A 7,317-nucleotide genomic window follows, 5' to 3' on the forward strand; every position below is an offset into this window, starting at 1 on the left:
TTTCCTTTAAGATAGACTGGTTAGATCTCCTTGCAGTCCAAGGGACTCTTTGAGTCTTTTCCAGCACCACAGTTCAAAAGCATCAATTCTTTGGCACTCTGCTTTCTTTATAGCCCTACTCTCACAGTCATACATGACTACTGGAGAAACCATAGCTTTGGCTAGACAGACTATGCTGGCAAAGTAATGTCTCTGCTTTTTAATATGTTGTCTAGATTGGTCATAGCTTCTCTTCCAAGGAGCAAGCATGATCTCGATATTATAGAAATAAACGAAGTGGTGTGTGTGTGTACAGAAAATAAAATTTGAAAAGATATATTTTGAGAGAGTAATTTTCACTGAGTACTGCATAATAAGCTATTCTTCTTCAAACTTGTATTTAATCTTTGAAAAAGTAATACAATCCCATGACATAAAAATCAAAAGCTCCAAAAGACTAGTGAAAAATCTCCTCCAAGCCACCCAATTCCCCTCCTAGAGAGCAACTCGTGTTGGCTGAGCATCCCTTGGGAGAATTTGACACAAGTAGAGGGTGCTCTCATTGTGTCCAGCACCTTAATTTTCTCCTGTAACTACGAATCTTGTCCATACTGAGATGTAACAAAAGTCCCCAGTCTTTTTTTAATGGCTAAACAGCTCTTCATTCTCTAGATGTATCATTTGAAAGACGTTTTTTGTTCATGCACTTCCTCATTCTTTTTTTTTTTTTTTTGCATTTAGCAGATATTTGACTTGTAATCAGAAAGACATCAAGCTATTTCTCCAAAAGAAGTACCTGTGGAGAGGATTCAGTTAGATCTAAGAAGAGTGAGCCCCCAGAAGGGTGGGCAGGTTGCATGAGGAGCCCTGGAAACCCTGGACATGAAAGCAGGTCAGTGAGAGAGAGGGGCATGCCCTGCACCATTGGGCAGGGACCTAGGAGAGATGCTCTAACCCAGAAAGGAGTCCAGGCAGCATTTAAGAATAAAATACCTCATCCTTTTTTCCCTCTTAATCTCTCCAACCCAGACTTCTCAGGTGCTGCTTGTGGTAAAGAATCTGCTTGCCCATGCAGGAGACATAAGAAACATGGGTTTGATCCCTGGGTGGGGAAGATCCCCTGGAGGAGGGCAAAGCACCCCACTCCAGTATTCTTGCCTGGGAAATCCCATGGACGGAGGAGCCTGGTGGGCTGTAGTCTGTGGGGCCGCAGAGAGTTGGACATGACTGAGCGACCGAGCAGCAATCTCCCCAAATGAGAGGAGAATGTGAGATTTACTGGGAGGTGGAGCCCAAATTCATTTCCCAAGGGCTGCTCCCGACTTGATGCTCACTCAGTTTTTCCTCCTCTCCAGTCCAGCGGGGACTAAAGAGGACTTGCCTCCCAGCCAGCAGGGTGGGTGCCCTGGGAGCCTTCTGGGAACCTCACTGTTTAGTCCTTCTAGAGCCTCTCAGGGCATTTAACCTACACTCTGCAGAAGTTCTAGAAACTACTTGCTTTTGATTTTCGCTCTCCAGCCCACGCCTACCCCTGACCTTGAACACGTTCCTCAAGTCTTTCTGCGCCTTCTGTTGCTTTGCTGTCTCACCAGCAGGAAGTCCAGGATCATCATCATCGTAGCCATCATCACTGGCATCCTATTAGTGAGGCAGGGCAGCATGTGTTGGCTCCACACAACCCTTTGGGGAGCAGAGGGAAGGGCCAGTTGTGTGGGAGCAGGAGGTGGGGCAGGAAGAGCCCCTTTGGTGAGTGAACCCTTCTCCTTGAGGGACTCTCCCATACCCTACGTCCTTCTTGCCCTCTATTTATTTGACCTCTGGAAGGCATTTCCTGCTGGCTCCACCTGCCTCCACCTTTCCAGCTTGGTGGCCACCAGCCCTTCTGTGCGTGGGGCCAGGAAAGAGGGAGAAAGGAAGAGATTCTTACAGTGACGACCCTTAGTGCAAAGACCAGCTCGCAGTCAAGTCCATACCCTGGGCCTTGTTTGCTGCTTACTGAGTCAAAACAAAAACAAAAGCCCAGCAGCCTTCATGGTTGCCCTACAGCTTTCCTGTTATTTCTTCAGATGAACTCTCCGCTGCCCTGCCCCTCCATTCCACCCCACCATTGGCCTCGATCCCAATCTGCCAGACTCCTGCCTCCATGACCTCTCAGGGTGCTGACCCTGGCTGACCTCCGCTCTGGGGCTGCCCCGGTTCTACAGGTGCACACTTCTTTCTTTGCCACTGAACTGGTTTCTTCCTGACACCCCACAACCCCGACCCGGGCCATTGCACCCCTGGGCCAGTGACTCCAGAGGTTTCTCGCAAGAGCCGCCTCCAGCCCTCCATCTGGACTGGGCGCAAACACTCGGTTCCTGGAATCCTGACCTGGACTGGCATGTGGCCAAGGTTGGGGCTCAGCCTGGCTCCCTGGAGCAGGTTTGCTGGGGATTTCTGATTAATAAGTTGTCAAATAGAAAAGGAGTCATAGGACCCAACGTCCCAGCTGAGGAAGAAATTACATTTCTGGAAGTTGGCCCAGAATAAGGACCAGATATTTTCTTCCACAGGAGCTTACACTTGACCATGCTCAGAGGAGGAATCGTCTCACAGAGATTTCAGTCTGGAGCTAGAGGCAAGGACTCAGGACCCATCCTGCCAATGAAAACAACCCAACAGATGCACTGGGATTTTCACTGGAGCGTCTGTAAGGGCTTTCTAAACAACAGTGAATCTTCACAGACCCCTTCACAGGGAGGCAGGTAGGAAGAAGTCTCCTCTCTTTGGAGATGGAGGTACCAAGCTGAGAGGTGATTTATCTGAGAGCGTGAGATGCCAGTGACCAACAAGGGAATGTGTTTTCAAGCATCCAACTGAACCCACAATTCTTTGATGCTAACAGACTACTTATTTGAAACAAGGCTGACAGCATTTATCAAGCACCTTTTATTGGCTGGACTCTGGTGAAGATGTTTTTTGCCATTCATCCTCACAGTGTTCTTAAATGCCAGTACCATGATCATGCCCATTTTACAGATGAGGAAACTGAGGTTCAGAGAAGTTCCCTATCTCACTCAGGTTACACATCTGGCAAGTGAAGGAACTGTGATTATAACCTAGCTCTCTCTCTGCCGAAGGTGGTGCCTTTTTCTCTCTTTTACCCCTCAGTCTAGTAAGCAGTTTTAACTACATATCAACAACTTCAAAAAATGTTCCTACTCTTTGATGCAGCTCGCCTACTTCTGACAACCATTCTCATGAAATAATTCTAAGCGCAAAATAAGTGTCTTAGGGTTCAACATGGCTAAGCACACACTGGTGTGTACCCTACTTCTTCCCTAAATCCCACTGAAATGGCGGAAGAAGTTCAGAAATAAAAAGCGTGCTCGGGGTTGTGGGCAGTCAGGAGGAGGGGGATCAATGTCCAGAAGATTAAGGAGTTTCCAGGAAACATAAGACAAATATAAGAACAGATTGGTGAGGAAATGAAAACAAAGCTGTAATGGTTCAGAGCTGAATGCATAATTGTTTTCAGGGTGACTGCTCCCAGCAGAATTCCAGAGAAGAGGCAATGTGGCCAGGTGAAAGCATGAGCTAGGGGTGGACTGGAGAGTGGTGAGTGGCTCCTCTCCACTGTCCACTGTCTGCTCCCTGCACACAGTCACCCGAGGCCGGCCCCTGTATCAGCCACTGCTTCCCAGCCAGAGGAATGGGATTCTCACAGGGCCAAGGACCTGTCCCCAGCCACCAACAGCATTCAGCCCAGAAGCTCATCTACTGTATTAACAGCTATGTAAGAATTGCCAGATTTTTCAGAAAAGCCAGAGCCTGAGATTGCTGCAGAGAGGCGTGGAGGTCCTCCTGGAGAAGGAAGCCGGGGCCATAAGCAATGGCAGCTGTTTCTTTTTCTCTAACATGTTTTTGCAGAATCCTTTAGCTGGGTCTTCCAGCTTGTTAATTTAGTTCTCAGTTGTCTGTTTAGCATGTTTTTTGAGTTTTTGAAACTTTGTCAGTCATTGTTTTAATTCTCAAGAACTCTTACTGGATCTTTTTCATAGAGGTTTTGTGTTTTTTTTTTTTTTTTATTGGAATGTAGCCGCTTTACAATGTTGTGTTAGTTTCCGATGTACAATGAAGTGAGTCAGCTACCTACACGCCTGTGTGCTTAGTCCTTCAGTCGTGTCCGACTCTGCGACCCCAGGGACTGTAGCCCGCCAGGCTCCTCTGTCCATGGGGATTCTCCAGGCAAGAGTACTGGAGTGGGTTGCCATGCCCTCCTCCAGGGGATCTTCCTGACCCAGGGATTGAACCCGGGTCTTCTGCAGTGCAGGCGGATTCTTTACCGTCTGAGCCCCCAGGGAAGCCCTGTGTGTATGCATATAACCCCTCTTTTCTGGATTTCCTTCCCATATATGTCATCACAGAGAATTGAGTCGAGTTCCCCGTGCTATGCAGTAGGTTCTCATTAGTTATCTATTTTATACATAGTATCAATAATGTATATATGTCAATCCCAATCTCCCAATTCATCCAACCCCCACCCCTTCCCACTGGTATCCATATATTTGTTCTCTATGGCTGTGTCTCTATTTCTGCTTTGCCCAAAGTTTCATCTAGAGGTTTTATTTTTAAGTGGATGTGATATTTTCTTCTCTCTGGGTTATTCATTTTGATTCCTTAGAGTTTTCGTCTGTTTGGGGTATGCTTGTTTTCTTGGAGTCTGTTCTATTTTTGTGCCTCTCTCAGACTCTGGCTCTTCTTTTTTTTTTTAATAATGAAATTTTAAAAATAATTTTATGTATTTGTTTATGACTGTGCTGGGTCTTCCTTGCTGCATGGTCTTCTCTGCAGGTGCGGAGAGCGGGGGCTGCTCTTCCCTGCACTGCACATTGCGGTGGCCTCCCCGTTGTGGGGCACGGGCTCTGGCTTCAGTAGTTGTGGCACATGGGCTCAGTAGTTGCCGTTCCCAGGCTCTAGAGCGCAGGCTCAGTACTTGTGGCACACGGGCTGAGCTGCCCCACAGCCTGTGGCATCTTCCCGGATCAAGGATTGAACCTGTGTCATCTGCGCTGGCAGGAGGATCCTTTACCACCGAGCCACCAGCGAAGCCCCTGACTCTTCTGGCTATTTGAAATCTGGTTGTTTTTTTTAAAAGGTTGTCACAGGTCTTTCTGTATTTGAGGACTAGTCTCCCCGACGTGGTCCCCACCAGCCACGTGCACCCCACCGAGTGGATGCAAAGTGGTTAGTTTGCGTTGAGAAGCACTGTAAGTATCAAACACATGCAGGGTTTAAAATGGCTTGGTGGGGTCCCCTGGTGGCTCATTGGTGAGGAGTCCAGCTGCCGGTTCAGGAGATGTGTGTTCAATCCCTGGTCCAGGAGAACCCGCAGCCGATGGAGCAGCTAAGCCGGTGAGCACAACTACTGAGCCCGCGCTCTGCAACGACAGAGGCCGCCGCAGTGAGAAGCCCATGCCCCACAGCCAGAGAGCAGCCCCCACTCGCCACAACTAGAGAAAAGTCTGCACGGCAGCAAAGACCCAGCACAGCCAAAATACATGAATAAATAATTTTTTAAATGTCTTTTTATTTACCTGGATTAAAATAGCTCATTCATAACTTTATATTAAATAAACATTGAGCTGATAATATTTTGGATATGTTGGGTTAAATAGAGGATATTGAAATTAATCTCACTTGTTTCTTTTCTTTTTTTTTTTTTCTTAAATGTAGCTACCAGAAAATATAACATTTTATCTAGGGCTTATATTCTATTTCTACTGGATGGCGCTGAGTCAGTAGAGAGAAAACAGCCCTTTGGTTGGAGAGAACAAGGACCCAGACCTGGAGACTTTGAAGCAAACGGGAGCTCTTTTCTGGATTTCCTTCCCTTGTAGGAAGGAAAATCTGCTTCGTGTGAGAAAGGAGAAGGGGAAGTAACGCACTAGGATGAGGACAGGCAAGTGTCGCCTGGGGCTGGGTCTCAGGGACGGAGGGAATGAAGAGAAGATGGGAGGGAGGCCCAGGAACAGTTCGGAGCTGGCGACCAGGGAGACAGATGGCCGGGGAGGGGCGACCCGAGCCCCTGGGGCAGGGTCGGCATAAGTTTTCCAGCAGTGAAGTGAGGCTGATAAATTTTAAATGGGTGTTCTTTAAAAAGTAGAAACAGTCTTTATTTTATATTGGAGTATATAGTTGGTTAACAATCTTGTGTTAATTTCGGCTATATAGCAAAGTGATTCAGTTACACATGTACGTGTATCTTTTCTTTTTTTCACATTCTTGTCCCATCTAGCTTACTACAGAGTGTTGAGCAGAGTTCCCTGTGCTATACAGTAGGTCCTTATTGGTTATTAAATGGATTCTTGATCTGTGCTGTCTGTCATACTCCTCTGCTGTGCCCGCACCCCAAGGACAGGCTGTGGGTGGGGGTGTCCCCACTCGGACAGCAGGGCTGGGTGAGGACATGAAGTGTGCAGGCAGTGGCCTGAAAGCCCGAGGTGAGGAGGGAAGGTGAGGAGCAAGGGTGCTGGCTGAGGGGTCGGGCAAGTGCCAGGATGCTGTGACAGGCACCCAGAAATCCTTGGAAGGATCCCCAGGAGCAGGGGTCCCCAACCTCTGGGCTGTGGACTGGCACGTCCTGTCAGATCAGTGGCAGCGTTAGATGATTATCAGAAATAAAGTGCACAATAAATGTAATACGCTTGAGTCATCTCAAAACTACCCCTTCCCGGGTCCATGGAAAAATTGTCTTCCTTGAAACTGGTCTCCATTGCCAAAAGGGTTGGCGGCCTCTGCCTAGGAGCACTGGACTGCTGGCAGGGAGGTGCATGGCTGAAGATTCTCATTTGGTTTGAAGGAAAGGACCACCCCAGCCAGTTGGCCAACACTGGGGACCCCTCGCCACGTGACATGGGGCGTTTGTAATACCTTCCAGGGTGCCGGGCAGCTGGCAGCAGAAAAGTTTGTTAGCAGTACTGACTGGGAAGGTGAGGAGGCGGGACCGAGCTATGCTAGAAGCTTCCTCAATGAGTAGTGTAGAAAGATCTCCGGTCTCGGGCTTGATGCTTGTAGGAGTAGGACTCCCCGTGGTCCCCAGCCCTGGCGAATGGCACACTCCATTGCTCCCCCCACCCCCAGAAGACTACACGTTTGTCATCTTTGTCACCAACGCTTCCTCAGCTCTCCAGATTGATTTTTCCATTTGTTTCCTCTGGAGCCCCTGATGAACACCAGAATGTGCCATATGTTCACGTCTGTGCACTTAAGGGAGAAAGCAGAGTGGAGATAGGCATTTGGACTTACAGAAAGGAATCCTGGAAACGTATGCGAGAAGCTAGTGAGAGCGGCAAGTGC

The 7,317-nt window shown here is 48.3% G+C and overlaps 1 long non-coding RNA gene across 1 annotated transcript; it reads left to right on the forward strand.

The window, feature by feature from the left end:
* The first annotated feature begins 725 nt into the window (after positions 1 to 725).
* On the forward strand, positions 726 to 6,335 carry LOC139031215 (uncharacterized). The gene is made up of 2 exons (XR_011483620.1): positions 726 to 871; positions 5,695 to 6,335. It is a non-coding gene; the product is annotated as an uncharacterized lncRNA (long non-coding RNA).
* The last annotated feature ends 982 nt before the right edge of the window (positions 6,336 to 7,317 follow it).

The sequence above is a fragment of the Odocoileus virginianus genome, chromosome 26 (genome assembly GCF_023699985.2).
Source record: "Odocoileus virginianus isolate 20LAN1187 ecotype Illinois chromosome 26, Ovbor_1.2, whole genome shotgun sequence".
Taxonomy (NCBI): Eukaryota; Metazoa; Chordata; class Mammalia; order Artiodactyla; family Cervidae; genus Odocoileus; species Odocoileus virginianus.